The 22,381-nt window shown below is 42.4% G+C and overlaps 1 protein-coding gene across 4 annotated transcripts in view; it reads left to right on the plus strand.

Moving 5' to 3' along the window:
- The first annotated feature begins 1,307 nt into the window (after window positions 1–1,307).
- The window catches only part of LOC117775563 (equilibrative nucleoside transporter 1-like), a 31,504-nt gene continuing 10,430 nt past the window's right edge, over window positions 1,308–22,381 (plus strand). The window contains exon 1 of one of the 4 annotated variants that reach the window (XM_034608863.1): window positions 1,308–1,453. The gene's annotated coding sequence lies outside the window, so the exon portion shown is untranslated. Of the gene's footprint in view, window positions 1,454–14,339; window positions 14,469–14,503; window positions 14,523–22,113; window positions 22,137–22,381 lie in introns of those variants that run through there. The other 3 variants (XM_034608862.1, XM_034608865.1, XM_034608864.1) reach the window with 3 other exon arrangements.

Below are 22,381 nucleotides of genomic sequence, written 5' to 3' on the forward strand. Positions count from 1 at the left end.
CAGGAAGGCTACACTAAGGCGTTTTCAGACCCAGGGAACTGGGTCCGGGCTTTCTCCGGAGGTTCCCTTTCACACATGCACAACACAGCAGGAGATTCTCCTCAGCAGCCACAGGTTAGACGTAACATATTCATTCTGCTGTGGAGGTAACTTGTGTTAGTTTACAGCACATCGACACCAGTGTCTGTTCATATCACCAAAAGCTTGACGTCTTCATCTGTGTCTTTTAGGTGTGCGATGCTGCTTTTTCATCCTGAGATTTTTGTTCTGTCGCATGTTAGAAACCTCATCAACACACCCACTCACTCATGGTGAATCCTGCGGAGGATCCCCTATACTATTTTCTCACATCAGCTCCTTTGGACTTTCTGCTGTCTTTTTAGTAGGGGACTGGCTGGAGAAAGTCGGCAGAAAGTCCCACGTCTCTCACTCGGACATTTGCACACATTCAGCCCCTCCAGAGAAAGTCGGGAGGATCTCCGGAGCTCAGTGCATGTCTGAAAGCAGCTTTACTGTGAGATGCCCCAAAGGGAAGTTTTTAAGAGGAATCGTTGGGAGGGTTTTAAATCCACCTCCTCCATTTGTCCCTCTTCTCTCAGTACGACTCTCAGATTGTCCTCAGCTGTCCTTGAGATTTCACTCAATATGTTTTTCATTAATTCCCCGATATCACAAGTTCACAGTTACATGACATTCATCTCACTCACTTATGTACTGGGTCAAATGTAAGGCTGTATGATACATTTGACACTTTTTAATACAAACCTTTAATGGTTGTGTTCACGCACCCAAAGCACTGATGATACTGAAAATCAAACTTTACCCAGAGTGCTTTTCTTGCGTAAGAAGCAGAGTCTGGTCATCTAAAGATCTGAGCTTTGTGCCTTCACCATCCACACTGACCACTTCCCTGTGACTTGCACTTTGTTCCGTGAGAAGAAAAGAAAGGAGAAGAAACCGGTCGTACTTGTGCTGTGCTGCCAGCTCATGTTCGGAGCCGTATGTGTTACAGAGCCAGTCAAGGATTTGTTGTACGAGAAAAGATCTTTTGAGTGGAACAACTATGTCTCCACTCTCTGATCCAATATCTGGCTTTGAACTCTGACGCATGTTTGAAAAGGGCTTATAGTCTGGTGGTTTATTTGTAAAAATCCAATGTAACCAGCTGGTCTGCTATTTGTCGGAATCTGGGCCAGTCATGGATCCCCCTGCCTCCCCTCTGCGCCCCTGCAGCCTCTCTCTCTCTCTCTCTCTCTCTCTCTCTCTCTCTCTCTCTCTCCTCTTTCTCTCCTCTTTCTCTATGTGCCAGCTGCGCGGATCCATACACAGCGCTGAGTTGAGTTTTGCTGCTGAGCGAGAGACAAAAAACAAGACGAATGCATGCATGGGCGTTGTTGCCTACGCACGGACGTGCTGCTCAAATGTGAGGGCATCGCAGGCCGGTTATATGAGGGTAAGTGTGTGTGTGATTCTCATGCATCATGCGATAGAAAAAGTAAAAGGCGTTGTGCAGCATGTGCCAAAAATACTGAGCTGATGTGGGAGGTGGGGGGGGGGAGCAAGGAGGGTAAGTGCACGTTGTTGTTCTGCGCTCAGCTGGTGGAGGAGCACCAGGAAAAACGGTGACAAGGTCAAATGGTCATGAAGGCGCAGTGCGCTGCAGCCTGGACGTGACCGGACCATCGTATGAAACTGTGCCAGCTGATGTGTGGCTGAGAGTGTTTGCTGATAGCTTTTCTAGATATGTGATATCAGACAGTGTGAATGCATGAGTGCTGCTGCTTTAATGGTCCGACTGGGGACCATTAAACCCAGTAATTCAGCAGCGGGCAATGTTGTTGTGTTCGCTGCGGAGGGAGTTGAAATCTTACCTTACTCAAGGTTACTATGAGCCAGAGACTCACGCACACATACCTAACCCTTAACCTAAACACAAACCCAATTCTGACCCTAAAAACAAACTGTCCTCACTATGCCAGGTCTATGATATAAAATGTTGCAAGTACACACACACACAGTCATGTTGTCATTACATTGACCAACTCTGATTTCCTGGAGACTAGTGACCCAACTACTGGCACAACTCTACTACTACTACGTATTACTTGCCTAACCCATAATGTGACTGAGTAAAGAGATTAAGGTCCCCACAACATGAGTAATACCTCGACCACACACACCTCTCCACAATCAGCTTGACACGATGTTGGTGGAGTGTGTTTGATAACTTTCGAAGCTGCTTGCTTATCAGCCGTCCTGTGGCTTTGAGAAAGCTGCTATTCTCACAGTGATAAGCTGGTCTGTTGCTGTCTGTTTTCACCTGCAGTGAACAGCACCGACCATGTCAACGGGAGAAAGTTCCAGATGCTCAGCTCCGCTTCAAGAAGCTGGAGTTGAGAGGGTGGAAACTCGTCTATTATCAAATAGCAGATAATGAGCAGATTGATTTTAACAACTAGTATATTGTTTTTGAGTAAATAATCATTTAAAAATAGCAAACAATTTAAAGTTATATCATTAACCTGTGTAACCCTCATCACTCACATCATCAGAGGTTATTTTCTCTGACTTAATCATAGACTTTAATAAAGATGCACAATGCGTTTCCACTTTTTTCTTCAAAAATGTCACAGACATGAGGTTGGAGTTAGAGGTGTCATGTGTGAGCGACTTTGAGTAAGACACTGATCTTCCTGTTGCCTTGTAATCATCCATTAGTGCTGCCTTCATCTCAACACGGCTGCACTCTCCCTTTAAGCGTCTCTCTCTCTCAAACACCTTATGTCCCAGCAGGACCTTGTGTCCCGAGACAACCAGACGACTATAATTAGAGAGTTGTATCTGAAGACACGCAAGCAGGGGCAGCAGCGGCGTAATATGAGGCAGTGCTGTGAAACCAGGTGACTCAGTCTGGATCATTAAAGGCGGCATTGTGTTCATATAGCAGATGCCCTGTGGGACACAAGGTCTGGAATACTGATGAAGCAGGGAGATTTCCTCAGGGCACATCAGGGAAACAGAGAGGAGCAGACTATGGCCTTGTTACCTGAATATCTTCCCCTCCGATTTGCCCACATGGCATTCATCAAGTTCACGTTGTTTTACTAAATATTTCCATCCAAACAAGAACACAGAAAGAACAATAAATGTTCAAACAAGGTAGACTATCACCACCACTAGGTGGTGATAGTCTACATCAATAATCCATGAAGTAACAGAGAAGAACGCTGGGGTCATTGGAAGTGAGCTGTGATGTCATCATTACACAGAAACTGGAGTTTTTGACTCATCTGCACTTTGTAAGGCGTTTGTTAAAATCTCCATAAAACAAGGACAAGAGGACAGGGGCACACCAATCTGTTTACTACAACTTTGGGATTATTTTGTTACTTTTTTAGCCTATGAAATTGCAAAATATAGTAAAGAAATCCATGGTTCATCTTTATATTCGATTTACAATCATATAACATGCACACAGCCTAATGTATGTCAAATATATGTTTCCAAATGGCATTTAATGGTGAATTTAGTTTCATTATTAATATATTGTATTTGTCGCTTCCAGTTTGGCCAGATTGGCTGAGGAAAGGAAAAGGGAAGGGATTTGTCAAACTGAAAACATCCCTGTAGTTGTAAACTTTAAAATACTGATTTTAAAAAAACGCAAAGTTGAAATACTTAAATCATATTTGTTCAGAAAAGGTCTTTCCTCGGGTCAGTTTGGTTTAAACATGCTGGAATGTGGTCTAAGCAACTTTCCATAAGAAAATAAGCTTGGGTTTGTTTTTACACCTTGAATAAAGCAACACACACACACACACACACACACACACACACACACGTATGAGTTTGTTGAGTTTAAAAGAGGCAAACTGGGGACGGTTGGGTTTTCATTAGCAAATATTCACACAGATCTATATTCATCACACTGCTGAAATGAATACTATAGTTCAGAGAATGTGGGATAATGTTTCTGCATAAAGACTGAGAGGGTAAGAAAGAGATTTTTCATTATGAGATGATAAAAACTCCCCCTATTAGTTCAGGGAAACTGGGAATAATCAGAAACATATGTTTTCTGTTTAAAATCTTCAAAAAAGAATTCGAACATTGTCATTTTGTTGCCAGGGACATTATGTTGATTATTGCTCATGAGCTAAACTTACCAAACACAAGAGTCAGAGGAATCACAGCACTGGTGTTGGAGAACATAGATACAAGACAATCCTGCAAAATCTATCAGCATCATTATCTTTTAGTTTTAATGCCAATATTTTGGGTCTAGGTTTTTGGTTCCAATCCAGGTTTGCAGGATGTGTTCTAACCATTTTCTCCGGCTTCCTGCCACAGTCCAAAGATATGAATGCTGAAATTCTAAATTGACTGTAGCTGTGAATGTGTGTGTGAATGATAGTTTGGCTCTGTATGTTGGCCTGGCGATAGACTGGTGACCTGCCCAGCGTGTCCCCCGCTGCTCGTGCCTAACGTCAGCTGGGATTGGCTCCAGCATCCCTGCCCCCTGGGCAGACGGAGGATAAGTGGTATAAATGGATGGATGTTCTGTCTGGCTCCTGCAGCCCATTTGTCCAGTTAGATACTTAATGACTTTTCCACGAGAGTTGTCATTTTGATCTAATTACATGTTTTAGAAATCTGCTACAGAAAATGGGGAATTGCTTCTCTGAGAAGTGGAATGTCAAGAAAATACAATGGTTAAAATGTTTGGTTTCTGAGGTAAATGTCAGCTGTAGTACAGTTGAGGTTCGGCCTTTTTGTTCACTTAGACAAAAGTTCTCACACTCGTCATGTACTAGGCATGTTACTAGAGTATTCCACTAGGCGCCACACCACAGAACTCAGACTGTATTCTGTAAATAAGAACAAAGCTACACGGAACAAGGCCTCTGGCTACTTCTGAGATCACGACAGAAAAAGAGGTTCGTGGCTCCATCATGGCTGGTTTGTGCCACCCTTAAATCAACAACATTGTGATTGAAAAGACATCTCCAGCCTCAGGGAATCATCATGGTGATGGTTAATAACTAAGAACCATGGGACCTGCAGGAAACGTGCTGCAGGCCCCCGTGCATCCACCACACTGACCTCCATCCTTACTTTAAAGGTCACACTCTCACGCACTGGCACCAAACACACCAGACATATATAATGAGCATAATTCCCATGCAGGGTTGAAGCTGTGATCACATTGATTGTTTATTCTGCTGTAGAGGTTTGGAGCTTGTTCGGTCACAGACTTTATATGTGTTGGACATGTTGATAGAAGTTTGTGGTGGTGCCTTAAAACAGCTGACAGCTAACACGAGTAACATATATGATATCAGCCCTTTTTGCCACTCTGTGCTACAAACTGAGCCTCGGCTGCAACGATTTCCCCAAAAACTAAACAACGGTCAAGTTTACTTTTGATTCTGAGATGGGAAATTTGTGTTGTGTGAGAATGAGCCAAGACCACACACAGAGTTTTGGTTGTGAAACTCGAAGGATTAAAGTCAGCGTGATTTGAAGGTCATGTGTTTTCTAATGTTGGCTAAAAAAAACACCATCTACAGGTCGAAGAAAGTTAGATGTTGTCCTTCAGTCTAAAAGACCATATGTGTAATATGTCCTGACCCTCAGATATGACTCATATAGGAGCAAACATTTAGCAGGCGCGTCAGACCTTCATTGTCATGGTAACAATAATAAACACATGGTAAATGTCGTGGAACGGTCAAGGATTGTTTAAGTACATTGTCACAGCTTCTAGAGGCCGTTGGGTCAGTGTGTGTTCGTCCTGTGAGTTCTCTGCTTCAAGACGTAGAAGCTGTAGAATAATGTTGCTGCAGTCTTTGACGGATGAAGCGCTCGCTGACAAAGCTCTGTTTGGGAAACACAAATTCACAAACAGACATTCACACACACCCTTCTTGAGGTTTGAGGGTTTTTTTGTAGATTCTGACATCAATGTGGCTGCGACCACAGCTGAACTCAGCTTCCTGTTCAGTCTTGATGTAATAAAACAATGCTCCTGGAGCCTGACCTGGTTTAAGACCTACAACTCTGAAACCACGCGACCTGGACAGTCTCTATGCCGATAGAATCTGTCCATACGTCTGTCTCTCTGTAAGCAGCTGTTTTCTGTAGTCTTTGTTTCACACCGATGCTACAAGGTAAATATGTTTCACGCTGTGTTTTATTCAGATCCTAGTCTAGTGTCATTTTACCTGGACCATATTAAATGTGTTCTAAATGGCATTCGGTATCTGCACCACATTGCACACGCTAGTAAATGTATTGAAGACGTGCGGATCTGGATCAGGGGGCAGATCGAGGAATTATTTCTCACTTTCCTTTACGTTCTGCGATGATTTTCAGCATTTTCATTGATTTCTCCGAGAATAATTCATGGAACTTGATAGAAAATCCCATCGGGCTTGTTTAGGGCACTGATAGTTATGAGTGTGTGCAATTTGGTGAAGATCCAAACAAGATCTAGTGAATTTAAATGTGGCTTCGTTAGGAGACTGTTGGTCAGAGTGTGAGTTCTCTCAGTGCCTGGTTGTTTTTCTAAAGCTGTAAAGGGACTTTAACAGGACTGTTTGTTGTCATTGTTACACCCTCCCTGTCTGGTTTGTAACTCACAGTTTCTGTTGTCTCCAAAATCAAGCTGAGGTGTTTTTTTAACGCCCCCCCGAGGGCCCTGGAATACATCATAAAACTGAGTGTGGCGTGTTCTCCTTTGAGGCCTTACAAACACATTGAATTCATCTTCCCTCCTCAAAAAACATTTGCAAAGCATTATTAGCATTATTAAATCCACCTCAGTCTTTGCTTTTCCTCTCGCATTCATTCTTTTCACTGCACATCACCACTCACTGATCTATTGACACAGTTGTGCAGTTGGTTGTATAAGTGTGTCACATCACTCCAATAAATGTGGCCTGCATGTGTCTCATCGAGCTGCATGAACACGAGAGAAACACTACATTTTTGCTCCACAGCGCCACTAGTGGTCAGAATCTCCACGTGTACCTGTAATCTGAAGTGGCAGACCTCACTCAAAGAAGTGTTGTGTAAACTGAACAGAACCAGTTAAGTTACAAAAATAGATAAAAGGGAGACATCCTGTTGCCTAACGTTGGTCTACTTTGCGATTCTTTTTTTTATTGTTATCTGTAAATACCAACCTCTGTCAGGCTTCCAAGTGTAAACCGAGGTTTCACCTTTCATTGTGTCGTGACCCCGGAACAACGTAAGGGATGCGGTGCACGACTAAAAACAGCCCTGGGGCAACAACAAAGCAGGGTCTGAAATGCGGTCATTTGACTTGAACCCAATTTGAGAACTTGAACGTTAAACATCTTTAATAGTGACATTAAAACGTTACCTTTGGATCTTGCCTGGTAGAAATGTGGAATTGAACCTTGCACCCACTGACCCATCTGTTGGATTTTTTGATTCAGAGGGGTCACATTTTCACACGCGGTGCTCGTCGTGCATGTGGCAGATGCGTCTCACTTGATCATATGGGTGTCACGCAACCATGTGTCCATACACAGCTGAGGGATCTGGTGACAGCCTGTGAAATTAGTTCAACCCCAGCCTGTAAAATAAACCACATACATAACAAATATGAAGCTGTTTTGTCATAAAAATTGGGAAAGAGAACGTATATATGGGAATGTTCTTTAACTGGAGACTCTAAAATGCCCGTATGTGTAAATGGTTGTTTGTCTCTTTGTGGCCGTTTGCAGACGTAAACTCTGGAAAATGTCTGCACAACTGGGTCCGGACATTTTCAGAGTTTGTCTTTGACGTTTGAAGGACACAGCAGGTGATCGTGTGTTTTTGTTTGCAGCACATCGACACTGGCATTAGTCTGTAGCACCAAAAACGCTGGTGACCTGTCCAGTGTGTGTCCTGCCTCTTGCCCAATGTCAGCTTGTCACATGACCCAGAAGCGATATAACCGATATAAATAATTCATAGTTGGACATCAGAAAACGTTTTTTCTGCAATAAGCGTCCTCCTCACTCTAATCCAGAAAACATATTGTTAAGTTTTCATTGGAAGATTAGTCCATATATATATATATATATAAAGAGTTAAAGTCATCAATGGTTAGTGTTTGTGGAAACCTGTAGACATGATATATTGAAAACATTCAGCAATACTAACATTGAGAATGTCTTCGTGGGTCTGATGGCTTCAGCAGATGGCCTCCAGCTTCCAGACAGTCGAGCAAACAAGTGGAGCTGGGTGCAAATGTTCAAGGCTCAATGGGTTGGTATCTGTAGGACTGTAAAGTACGACTGGTGCCGTCGCACGCAGCAATCAAGAGAACAATTGAGTAATGGGTTTCAAATGGGGTAACAAGATGTTAAATGGACACGCCATAGAAATTACGGAACTGGCAACGCTCCAAAATCCCTAAAGAAAATAAGACCTGGCCCTTAGTTGTATTTGATTAGTTATTTTCAATTTGAGGATGGGCCAACAGGATGGCTGATAACAGTGACAAAGAGACACAAATCACTGAGGAGACAAACACATCTATAGGTGGATATAAGATTACTGCAGGAGCAGGAGTATGTCAACAGCGGAGACCGTCAGCGGGGAATTCAGATTTCCTGAATTCGTCTAACAGGTGATGTTATGCATCTGGGAACATACTGTACAAAGAAAACACATCTGATTCCCTACGTTACACACTGCTGCTGTGTGGTGAATCTGACAAATTGTCATGTGCGCAGCAAAAGGACTGAGCTGACACACAGAAACCACCCGAACACCTCACATGCTGGTTCAGACTGTGATAAACACAACAGCATAGCAACCACTAAAATGTTGTTAACAATAAAACACCTAATAAATCAATAATAGAATAGAGTTAATTTAATAGAATTGCTCTGTGACTGAGCAGATCGAATGCAAACTTTAATGAGAGGACGGAGATTGCATCAGACCGTCAGCATGAAACTATTTCTAGCAGCTTGTCCCAAAAACCGTGGTGCAATTTATGAACCGTTTTGTGTTTTGCTAAAAATGTGGAAACAACCAGCAAGTAACTAAGTGACCAAGCTCCTTTTATTTTTCGTTAACCATAACCACATGTAAGTCAAGGCTCAGTTCCAGCTTGATTCTAAGTAAAAGTGCACTTTTAAAACCCTTTGCTCACTTTGCTCTCATCTAATCTTTTGTGTTAATTGCATCTCATTTGCCATTTGGTTGTGAAATATGAGCGTGAACCTAAATAAGCCGATGTATGGAACTGAATTTTAAAGTACATCAGTGTTTGTGGGCAAAGACTAGACTGTATTAAGATGGATAACAGTAAGTTCTACTGACTACCACCCCATAATGTCCGAGTTATTGATGAAATACAATGTTTGTGACATCACGGATTTAATCTCAACTCGTAAATTGAACCATGTTTGACTGCAGAAGTTTTCTGGCCACGAGAGTCAGGTTTGGATTTAACCTCAAAACCCTCTGGATCTGACCCTGTCAGGACAGCAACTGTTGCTGCAACTTTAATTCACAGGAAAATGAGAGGAACACTCGCCCACACAGTTCCTCCAGTCTGACATTCTTCAGAGCTGGAGGAAGATGAAGCCCCATTGGCCAAAATGCTGGATGTGAACTCCTCTGGGTAAATATTTCAGCTACATGCTCCTAAATCGATCACACATATTGGCAGTGTTGCTTTATTTTTTAGATAAGCTGTAAAGATCGAAGGAGTGAACGAAACGAATTCAACAAATAAAAGTTGATGTATTTTTGTGAGGGTTTGGGGCGATTTCCATGGCCACAGAGAAGAATGTGAGCCGCAACCTATCACAGCTGCAGACATTTTGGGGACAAATGCCAATTGGTGAAGTTGCTGCACTTAAACTAAAGAGGTGAATGTCTCAAACGTTGCTGGATTCCTTGATTGAGGGGAACTCATTGTCCGTGCAGCCGCAGCTTTGTGCTTCGACCATCGTGACAGGGATTTCATACCAGTGCGTGACCTCTGCAGACCACTCACACTCTGCTGGGAATTCGAAAGGGCTCCAAAGGTAAAGCTGAGGAGGCATTTCAGACCAGCAGGCCTCCCTGAGGAGTTTTCTTTCCTTCGTCGCTTCTCTCCAAACCTTAATCCTCCTAAACAGAGCCGGGTCTCCAAAGTTTCTAATCTCAAATGGGATTTAGTTCACCCCTTCTGTGTCTCCTGAGCCATGTCGGGGTTGAAGAGGCCATCCACTGGAATTCCTCTTTTCTACCTCTGTCCTCTTAAACCTCAGGGTGTGTTTAGAAAGCCACTTCCAGCCCATTCATGCCATGCCCTCCACCTCTCCCCCAGCCCGACTCGTACGCCTCCTGACTTCACAAGATATTCTCGATTTAGACGTGTACGATGTTTATTTGCTCATAAACTTGTGTTCTAAAAATGGAGTTAGAAGGAACTGTCTGGGGTTCAGCAGGAAGCGAAGGAGTTGACAACATAGGATTTCTTTGTCTGACAATAGAAATGCATACAAACATGCAAGGAAAAGGAGGCAACTGAATGTTCCTCCGTGTTCCTCCTCACATGCATGTTACATACTATGGGGAAATGTGGGTTTATCAAAAGGTTGCTGCATGCTCAGCTTCTGCAGACTATAAATAGCGTCACGGAAAATGTACATTTTATTATCGCATAGGTGTTACAGAAAAGAGAAACTGCTTTTAGACGTGCACTGAACTCGGGATATTCTCCTGAAATTATCCAATGGTGATACCATTTTTATTTCTGAAAATGGCTTTAGTGGCAGAACCTCAACCACACAAACACCTGTTTTAGTTTTGCAGTTGACGTTTGTTTCCAACTCTCTCCTTTCTTTCATTTCCGCTCCAATTTCACAAGTCTGCACAGAGGTTGAGTAAAAACAATCCTCTCGATTTTTTCCTGTCTCTGCTTCACTCTATCCCTCTTGTTTTTCTTCTTCTTTCCTCCACTCTCCGTCTCTCTCTCTCTTCTCTATGGAAATACACAGTCAAGGCTGTGCCCTGACACAAGGGTAAACCGCTGACTGACTTTCCGCTCTGGCTACACCAGCCAATAAACAAGTGTGAGGCTCAGACAAACGCGGAGCGAGCAGTCGACACATTCAACTGCATCAAAATAAAGACGCTGAGGAAATGAAGTGAGGCTTTGTGTCTTCACACCAGCGCAGAGACACAGTCGTCCCTCAGTCCTCCGCGGCTCCAGCCTCTTCTCGTTGGGGTTTGGGTTAAAGCGAGGAAGCAGACGCATTAAAGCTCCTTCACAGATGATTTGTGTCACAGAACCGCAGCCTGCTTTTTTTAGACTGGGTAGACAGGGTGTGGATGACTGTGTACCTACCACGACTATATGAGCAAACAGAGGAGACCAACACTTAGTGTCCAGACTCAGACACGGCGCAAAAACAACGCCTCTGCATGGCCTCACGTGTTATGATGAAATTATACATTGGTGTGAGTTCTCACAGACACTTAAGAAGACAAGATGTACTCAAAAAGCAGTAAAAGAAACGATTGTTATGTGTTTACTTTGTCTTTTTCACAGTGAGATTTACCGCGGGGGCTCTCATGTCAGGAATTCAGTATTTGTAATTGCTATTTGTACAGGAAGAAACTCCTGCTTTCTCGACAGTTGCATGAAAACAAGCTCCCTCAGGCAAACGCCGTCTTTCCTCTTTCGTTAGCTCTCTGGTTTGTCCTTGACTAAACGCCTGAGACTGGGAAACACAATCAGCATTGACCTTTTGCCGGAAAATCACGTGCTACTTTTGAAGAGACACTGTGATCAAGTATGAATAATGCAGACTTTTGTTAAAACAGCTGCCTCCATGCATATCTACATTTCCTTATTTCTTTGGAACAAACTTTCCTCGTGATTTCAGGGAGATTTGAAGAAACAGCTCATTAGTTTTTCCAATGAAATATTTTGGCCATTTTGGCTCTGTCTAGTGTTTCAAGCAGTCTTTTTCCAAGAGCATGACTCGGGTCATTAGAGAAAAAAAACAATCATATAAAGATCCAGGCGAAAACACAAAGTAGCAGGGGTCAGACTAAAGGTAAATGCCACTACGTAGAGCACATACCCAAGCACAGCCCCAACAGTCCTCCAGTACGTTGTTGTCATGAAGATCCATGAATTATTCCCTGGGAAAACCTTGAAAATGTCAACAACAACAACAAAATCAACAACAAAACACGCTTGACCTTGTAATGGTAAAGAAAGTGAAAAATTCTCTTGGACCCGCCCCCTGATCTGGATTCTTCCCTGGCTCTTAATGCATCCTTCCACCAAGTTTTGTGTCATCTTCCTTACAAACAACAAACAAACAAACAGATATGAAACTATAACCTCCTTGGGAGAGGTAAAAAAAAGATAAATAAATAAAATACACAAAAACATGCTGAGGATCAAAACTGTGAAGCTATGGCACATGGCAAAAAGAACAATCTGGCAGAGAGAGAAAAGTAATATATATATATAATTTGTTTATTTTTGAATATTAAAGCCATTGTTAACCATTGTTGATAAAAATTTAAAAACTAAAATATGTTTTTACCATGATATAGTGTTTTACAAATAGCACTCACCTTGATCACTGCATGTATGTAAACATTAAAACATTGCAAACTAAAAAAAATCATATATAGCATTTTATTTGTAAAGCACTTTTCACACAGGTTAGTGCTGTTTAGAATAAAAATCCACAATTGACTGATGAGTCGTAAATAAGACAAACTAATAAAAAGGCTGAGAATGAAATTCAGTAAAAAAAGATTTTAAAGGCATCAATAACAAAAAAAACCAGGTTAAATATATAAAAGAACAAGTCAACAACATAATATTCATAACAAACCGGTAAAATGGAATAAAGTTTATAACATTGATGCAATTAAAGTAATGTCTATAAAACAAACTTAATATTCATCGGAGCCTATGAGGACTTTCTTTATACTTTACACATAGTTTTATATCTGTGAACTAAATATCAGCCATATAATGTAGATGAAGGAATGTGGGATCACTCTATAATCAGTGAATGTCAAGAAGCTGCATCTTTGATATCATAACCACATTATCACTGGATATGTCTGCTCATCTACAGACACACAGAGGTTCTTCTTCCTCATCAGAGCTGGTTAGGAAACTTTCTAACAGTTGGCAGAGTGTTACACATTCAGACAGTAATGGGCTGCAGATGACATTTTAATGTCTTCCCACATCAAAATGGGGAGAAAATTCCACCACCCCCCCCCCCCCCCCCCCCCCCCCCCCCTCCACATGACTGCTGCTGCTGCCTTCAGAGACTGCCGGGAAATCAGATGGCAGTTTGTTAGGTACACCTAGTTGAAACTAAGAAAACAGGCCTGCAATAGGTTCTACATTCATGGTTGTTATAATGTTAAGTAAAGAGTTTATTCAGATTTATGGCTATTTTAGATGCTGTTGAATTGTATTGCAATATACAGACAGGTGTTTCTATTATTCTCTCTTATACACAGTCCTGGCTGTCTTTGGAAAAATCTCTCTGAGGAGATCCGATGGGCAAACTCCCACAGACACACTTTTATATGCGTGTTTTCTCCCAGTTCTGATCTTACCGTCTATTATAACCATCTTATAATGTTTTATTCCATCTTGTTTTTATCCTTTTCTCATCTGTACGTTTTTTTTAAATATCTGTATCAGATTGTTTTGTGATCTTCAAATTACTTTTGAATAGTTTCTTATTGTTTGCTTGTTTTGAACTGTTTCCTATTGTTTGCCTTATATTTTTCATCTTTAACTTGTAAAGCACCTTGTAGCTGTTTTTTGAAATGTGCTATACAAAGTTCATCATCATCATCACCATCATTATTATTATATAAGACAGTATCGTTCATTACAAACAACATCCTCCAACATTATCATACAGTTGAAAACACAAGTACATTTTAATAAATGATGAACAGTACAGGCTTTATTCCACGATTGAGTATTAGACTTCACTTGCTTTAGTTTCTTTTTAACCAATCTGTACTTATTCTTCCTTGGAACAAAATCTAAAGAAAATATGTACGTAATGAAAATAATAAAGTGCATAATCCAGATCCAGTGGCACTTGTGGGAAATTAACAGCAATCAACAATCACAACAGATTTGTGATGACAAGTGCTTTAGTAGAACTGTAGCTTGAGTAGTATAAAAAACGTCCTGCATTCCACTCTTAGCGTGGTTCCTTCTCAATCCCTACAAATGTAATCAATTAGCGGTGACAAGACGTTTATCTGTCGCATGATCCCATTAATTGCCTTATGGGTTTGACGCCACGTGTGTGCGGGCACGAGCACACTCGGAATTTCCGAGGGGCCGTGAAAGCGTCACAGTTGTAGCGCTGGTCCAATTTGGATCCACAGAGTCAGACTGGACTCGACTCGAGCTGCTTCACGGACCCGGTCCACAGGTAGGACTCCCCGCTGTGCGGGTTAACCAGCTAACCAACCACAACCACCCGCGGGTTCGTACTCAACCAACTTCAATTCAACTCCAATTCGAACTCGACCCGGAAAGACGGATTTTTTTACTCATAAAGTGTCGCTGCTGGTTCCTGGTGTCAGATCCCGCTCCTCTCCTCGCTGTCACGGGGAGGTGTTTGGTTCGCGTTACCGGGTCCGCGCTTGTGTTTCTGACCCGGCTCCGGAGAGGCTGAGCCCGGGGACAGTGAGCCCGGGGACAGTGAGACCGGGGACACTGAGCCCGGGGACACTGAGCCCGGGGACACTGAGCCCCGCGGTGTGAGGCTGAGCGGCGGCGTGCGAGCTTCCTTCTGTTGACGGCTTCTGGCAGAATTAAATTTAGCGCCAACATGAAGCATGCTCAAATCCACGGGGGCGTGTTAGCTTAATGCTAAGTAAGTTTTAGCTTCACTCAGCGGGGGGGCTGGGGTTCCACTGATGAGGATTCACCTGCTGACTGATGGATGAATTTAGAGAATATTTAGAGAACATCTGTATTTTAATATCAATGACAAACAGATGCGTTTAATGTGTTCCTCTAATATTGCTTGAAGGGATGGTTCACCTGAAAATGAAAGTCACTCTGTCTCCTCACCACTGTGCTGATGGAGGGGATGGGTGGTGAAAGTGTTTGAGTCCATAAAACACTGTCAGGAGTTCCAGGGCTGAACAGCGTTGTAACATAATCCAATACAATTGAGTAAAATGGGGACCACGTCTTCAAACGTAAATAAACAACAGGGAAAAAAATCTAATTTAGGTTAAAAACATGGTGTAAATGTTGCAAATTTGAATGTCGGGACTTGGATGATATCACAGGAGCGGTATGGAGGCATTTTCTGTTTTTTTTCTTTTCTGTTGTGAGTTTGTTGTTGTTGTTGTTGTTGTTGTTGTTTTGTGGACTCATCACTTCACCCAACTTTCCATCGGCACAGTGGTGAGGAGATAATGAGTGATTTTCATTTTTGGGTGAACTACCCCTTCAATCTCATTTTGTCCTCGACAGCTGCAACTTTTCATTAATATGTATTTTTATTCAATCATTTGCTCTGAAATGCCAGGAAATGGTGAAACTGCATTTTTCAGTTTCCCATTTTTCTCAAGTAGCAGTTCCCGAAACTAAGAAATACTAATTTTACATTGGTAGCTAGAATTAAATGACCAATTCTAGTTATCAATGTAAAATGAGTAGCCTGTAGTTTCTGTTCTCCTAATTGAACAAACTGCAATTTTAGGGCGTATGACTCAGCCAAGGTCCAACAGCCCACATCAATTTAAGTTCCCCACCCTCACAGATATCAGTGCCTTGTATGGGCTTGATTTAAATTTTTTTCCCCAATAGCCATGAATAATTCCTGTGAAATTCACTGGAATGTTAAATCTCGCAATGTTAAAGAAAGTGATTTTTAAAATTCCTGGATGACCCCCCCCCCCCCCCCCACCTCCTGATCCAGAGCTGCACCAACATTGAATGCTTTCATCCCTTCTGCCAAATTTCGTGTTAATCTGTCCAGTAGTAAATGCGTAATCTTGCTCCAAATCAAACTAGCAGACAGGGATGAAAACATAACGTCCTTCTCAAAAGGTAATAAATGGATTATAGCAACACATCTTCTTGCTTTAAAAGCGACTGAAAGTGGTTATTGGATTGTTGGAATAGTTCATTTGCTGTCAATAGTTAATATTGTGGTAAATAACAGGATTAGAGAAATAATTGTGGCAATCTTGAATGAATTAAGTTCGTTCAATGACGTGATCGCCTACGTTCGTTAGTCTCAGTACCACGTGGGGCACATGGAGACTGTCGCTGCCTTCGGGGGGGGGGAAACCATGTGCGTGACAGGCGGCTTCAATGCAATGTTCAGTGGCAGCACGTGGTGGGTTGTTGTATCACAGGACCTGGCGGCAGAAAAACGTTGTGTGCAGAGTCCTTTGAATGTTTTAAACGTGTGTTAGTGATGACTCAAAGCAGAAGTGTTTTTATAATGAGGCGCAGATGTTCCTGTTACAGTGTTGGACAAATCTACTCTTATGTAGATCACCAATACAGGTCACTAGTTGTCATTTTGTTTCTCTAAATTTGCCCACATAGTGAATGTATTTATATTGATATTTAATCTTGCGTATGACTTTAGGATTTGCGGTGATGCTGTCTTGCGCCACATTACAGGAATCTCCCGGGGCTATGAGTTAGTCAGTGTTTCCTCCGTGTCAGACGTGTCGGACGTGTCAGTGCTGTTTGTGACTCTCCTGACCCCTGAAGCAAGTCGCAGAGCGCACCAGAATAGTGGCTTTGTTTTTGCACAGACAGCTGATGGGACAGCAGCACCGGGCCACCACTGTGAGCGCACAGGAGCATCTGTTTTATAGGAGGAGGGGGGGGAGTGAGTTGTCCCACCTGTTGAGTTGCTGACTTGACCACTAGCGCTGAGCTCAAAGCAAGAAAGACATGTGGTTTATTATTAGTACCAACGCTGGCTCAGTGAGGCGTTGATCTCTTGGCTGGTGGTGCAGCCTCGTGTGATGATAAGATTAGGTGAAACCGACTCATTCCAGGATACATGCACCACGTCCGGCCCCGAGTCTTAGTCATTGAAACCCGTCAGTGCTGTGAGTGTAATCGTCACATTGGTGAGTGGAGTTGCCAGTTTATCAGTCAGCTATTTAACCAGAACTCTTGAGCCGACTGAAAAGACAGCCAGCAGGAGACCGGCTTTGTCCTTGCTGTCTCTGAGTGGCGGGAAATGATTTGAGGCACACAGGGTCGGGTGAGGCTGGAGACAATGGATTCGACAAACCCTGCACCCCCACCCTACAGGGTTTCCCCCCGGGGTGTCCTTAATGCTGCTTTCATTAGTTTCTCATGAAAGTCTCTGTTCCGGTCTCTGTGCCAGTGTTTCCTGCTCTTATTTGTATCACCATGATGACAGCCCAATTCTACAGAACACGACAATCTCAACAATCTAAGATCTGTGCCTGGATTCAAGTTGTGTGACTAACACAAAGCTCCTGTAATCAAGGTATCTTCAGGTCTTCAAATCACTGTAAAATCATTGCACTGCAACGTAACAGATATGTATTAGGTCTTCTCGGAACAGGCTGGTGTGTGTGTGTGTGTGTGTGTGTGTGTGTGTGTGTGTGTGTGTGTGTGTGTGTGTGTGTGTGTGTGTGTGTGTGTGTGTGTGTGTGTGTGTGTGTGTGTGTGTGTGTGTGTGTGTGTGTGTGTGTGTGTGTGTGTGTGTGTGTGTCGGTCATTCCTGGGAAGGCTGTGTAATCAGAAACTTGATTGCCAGGCACAGTTGTCAACAGTATGTTTTATTACTGTACAGTTTTACGAGTTGTGCAAAGGAAGCTTTTCTAAATGGTGTGGCGTCCACATGCTTGATGAAGACTTGGCGTCTGATGGAAATTCAGAGGAAACGGGGTTGAATGGGGCTAATTCTGATTCAAATTCAGGGTGGTGTCGCTGTTCACACCATTTAACCTTCCCCAAACTCCCATGGTATTACTAATATAACCAGCTAATTAACAACCACACTATAGACTACTTTTATATTTGTATTTTACGTACTTATATGAAACACACAAGGCGTGTTATTTATTTTCTTAGTTGCCATACAAACATGGAGCGTTTGTAGCAACTTTTTCAAAATAAAAATGAAATATGTCACCGCTAATGACATAAACAGAAATGCCTCAATGTTATTAATATACCCTGCTTGGTTCTATGAATGTCATTGCAGTCTAATACTGTTGAGAGAAAGTGTTGAGAGTTAGATAAGTGTCCGCTTTCCGTAAGTACTGGGAAACGACCTCGAGAGAAAGAGTTGGCCTTCCTTCCCATGATCATATGACCAGCATCGGCATATTTTGTGTGTCAGTCTGGGACTAAAGGCAACCCTGTTCAACAGGTATTGCAATAAGATAATTATGTGCTCTTGTCCTTTCTATTAAGATTACGCCCTTATTAACCTCACCTTTTCCCATTTGTTCCTCCTAGTTTGTTTCGTCAACCTCCCAGTGCACTGGTTTCCATGTCACTGCTGTCTTGACTGTTCTACAGTCAGACCTGACACATGGTGCTACCAGCTTCTTCTTTTCACTAGCCAGTAAAGAGCTTTTACTGGAAGAGTGTGATGTGCAAGAGGTTCACACCCCACGCTGTACAGGCCTTGGGACCAGTCAAGCGTGTGTTACACTAAACTACAGAGAACAAGACTGGGGATTTTTGCTTGGTGACATCAGTGTGTCCAGATCACATGTTTCTTTTTCAATATAGAAATCTCCCTAACTCCTCGTCTACTATACAAAAAGTCTGGCTAGTTAGAAGTTGCTCAAAAAAGCCACAATTCCTTCTTGTACCTTTTTGTGCTAAAGTCCACCGGATATACTTTCTGGCAAGAAAAGGAAAATGGATTCATATGTTATTAATTAGTGACAAGTGGACCCAATGAGTGTGCCAACGTTATTTTAAATAAGGCAGTTGGTTTACGGAGAGGTTTCCTGTAAGGCATGGTCGGTTAGAGCTCAGTTATTTTCTGACCAACAGCAGATACTATTGGGAAATCCTGTCCTTTTTGTGGTAAGAGGCCGTAAACGTTTGGGCACAAATGTGACAACTTTCCCAATGAGGTGTCAAGAAAACCAGTTCCAACTCTTCCTGTTTGGCAAGATTTGACATTATTGGCGGAAACAATAAATTGCTGTCTCTTTTTCTATTGGAGCGATGGTTGTTGAAGCTGTAAGTACCACTCTGTAGCCTACAAAGTGCCCGTGTGTGTGGTGGGCACCATGTCAACACCAGGCAACTCATGCCAGTTGGCTTGTTTGGTTGAGAGGGGGCTACCATACAGGAATCTGGGACGTGACTAAGAGAGTATATTTTAAAGTGTGAGTCCTAGTGTTGTCTACTGGAAGAGAGAAATGTAGGAGGCAGAGTGTAAAAATACTAATCTGGGTATGGTTTTCTCAAAACTGGCAAAAGTATATAGGAGGCACACAGGGTGAGTTGAATACCGACTGCTCAGCAGGGGTTAGGTTACGCTAGTTGCTATTAGTTTAAATGATATGTTGTCTGACTGCTCTGGGGGTGTGTTTATAGTTCTTACCTAACAGCCACACTCGAAGGTGGAGTGACAAGCCGGGCCTGACTTGGAGAGATATTGCCAGATATTGTGATAATGGGGCCACATTTTCAGACCACATCTCAAAGTGACAGAAAAGTGACAAAGTCATTCATCAGTTTGGTTTACCAGGTTTTTTGAGACCAAAACTGATATTGTCACATAAACATGCCTGATTTTTTTTTTTCCCCTTTTAAGATTCATGAATTATTCTCTGTGAAGTTGCCAAAGAAAGTGGAAAGAAAATCCCCTCTCCTGATCCATGCCATAAATAATTTGTTTCTCTCTTGCTCCATATCCCATCCTCCCTTCAAGTTTCATGGAAATCTATTCTGTAATTTTTGCGCAACCCTGCTGACGAACCAACCAATAAAAAAAACATGGACAGGGGCAGAGACACAACCTCATTGGAGGAGGTAATACGACTTGTCAGGGCTCCCTGGTGGTCACACTGTTTACTGCAGATGCTGCCAGTGATGGGGCGACACGTTGACCTTTCTGATTAATCTGTCAGTTCTAGTTTTCATTCAGTTTGTGCCTGGTCTTGTGGTAAATCTCCGTGTAGGCAGCCACCTATAGACCTGTTGATTAACATACCTTCTTCTGAATGTTGGACTCGTGCAGATCTTTCTCATAGACAGAGGTTTCTCAGACTTAAACTCCAGGCTCAGCCAAATTGGTATAGTTTAGGAGGTGCATGTTACTTAATGGCCTGTAGCGTGTGTGGCCTCCTTCATATAGGACCGTCTCTGTCCTCGCTGAGGGTAAACTCATGACCAGCCACATCAACCATTGGCTTCCTCGTGTCTGTCAGCAAAAAGACACTTAGTGCGTCTATTTATCGTGGATTAAATCAATCACACATGCCATCTTATGTTTAAGAAATAGAGCCTGACTGGTTTTCAAATCAGGCTATATAACGGTATCAGCATTTGTTTGCCGATATGAGCCGAAATGATCAAAATTTTATTTTAGAATAAACAATACAGAAAATATGTATTTTTACATAAATATTTTTACATAAACTATATTTACAGTTTATGTAAAAAAAAAAATAAAATTCTAGCCTCGATTACATGTCTGTGTCATAAGGGTTTGATAACGACATGTAATGAGTGAATGCCATAAAAAAAATACATAAAAATATTAGTATCAGAAATAGTTTTAACTTCCTAATATAGGTATCGGCATTGACCCCAAATACACATTAGTCCGGCTCCAGATAGGTTCGGCTCTTGCCAGTATCCATCACTTGTTTCCATGTTTTATTTATTAGCCCTCCCTTTGGCAGGAAAGTGTTGCGTTACCCAAACATGTTGTCGAGCATTAGAGCCAATAAAACATCTCCTCATAGCTCTGCTTGTAGTCAAAAGCTTTTGTTAGCTTATTATAATAGGTGATGGTCCGTCAGTGTGTGTCCTTTTAGAGCTGTTGTATTTAAGAAGACATGATCCATGTATTTAATGAGACAACCTTAACTCTGCTCTGAGTTATTTAGCTTGATTTGGTGTGTGTGTGTGTGTGTGTGTGTGTGTGTGTGTGTGTGTGTGTGTGTGTGTGTGTGTGTGTGTGTGTGTGTGTGTGTGTGTGTGTGTGTGTGTGTGTGTGTGTGTGTGTGTGTGTGTGTGTGTGTGTGTGTGTGTGTGTGTTTTCTTTACTAAGGAAGTGTGTTGAGGAAAAGTTTTTCTGTTTAGAGAAGGTGTCACTCAGCTATCTGAGCACATGTCTTCCATCACATCCAGGGGAATAGATGCTCGGAAGCAAGAGCACGAATAAAGACTGGAGATGAAAGCAGAATAACATGGAAAAAATATGGATGGGGAGTGATAGATGAAGGCCAAGGGAGCAACCGACTTGAAAGTAATGAAAAAGGTTTAGTGGAGAAATGGTCGATGCAGCGAGGCGAGAAATTAGCAGACAGTAGGAAACATAAGGGGGAAGTGGAGGGAGAAATTAAGAAGCCCTGGGTGTGTGGATTGAAAATTGAGATCGTATGTAGAGCAGAACAGATGAGTTGACTCAAGAACATTGTGGACTAATAACAATTTGGAAAAACAAACCCTTCACTTTCTCCTATGAGCTGCTTCTTTTTCAAACCTCTAGTTTCCATCTCACATGATTATTCAACCCTCACAGCTTTCTTCTCGAGGAAGGGTCTCACCCCACTGCCCTGGTCAACCTTTTTTTTTTTTTGTTGAATGAAAGAAATCTGGGCGTTGACGTTCCACACGGCAGAGAAATGTGTAAATGTATAAAAGAGGTTGGACGGAGGAGAGCGAACGGGGTGTTTTGAGGTAAAGGAGAGGGGGAGGAGGAGGGATGGACTCTGAGATACACAGAGGGGCCGGTCTAATGCGCAGCAGACAGTGGGGTGTCAACCTACTAAACCTCTGGATGGTATAAAACGAATGTGATGTGACACTTGTTCAGCCTTTGTTGCATCTGACCAGAGGAAAGAGGAGGTTTGAACCACCCACCCCCGTACTGATTACTGTGAGTAATATGATAGAAAGTGACTTTAATGGGAGCAGAAACTTTCCCACACGTTTGGGTACTGTGATGTTTGTCTTGTGAGTTTCGTAACTTTTTGTGCAACTTCGCCACAAACCAGTAAGAATGATTTGTATCCTGTTGTGTTTTAAAACCCTTGTGGAGCTTTTTCTCAGCGTAAAAAACTAAAGCACAAATTGGAAAGTTTAGTTGTTACTGTTCTGTGTCGAGTTGTGAAGTTTGAGGTT

This window comes from Hippoglossus hippoglossus, chromosome 15 (assembly GCF_009819705.1).
Source record: "Hippoglossus hippoglossus isolate fHipHip1 chromosome 15, fHipHip1.pri, whole genome shotgun sequence".
NCBI classification, from domain to species: Eukaryota; Metazoa; Chordata; class Actinopteri; order Pleuronectiformes; family Pleuronectidae; genus Hippoglossus; species Hippoglossus hippoglossus.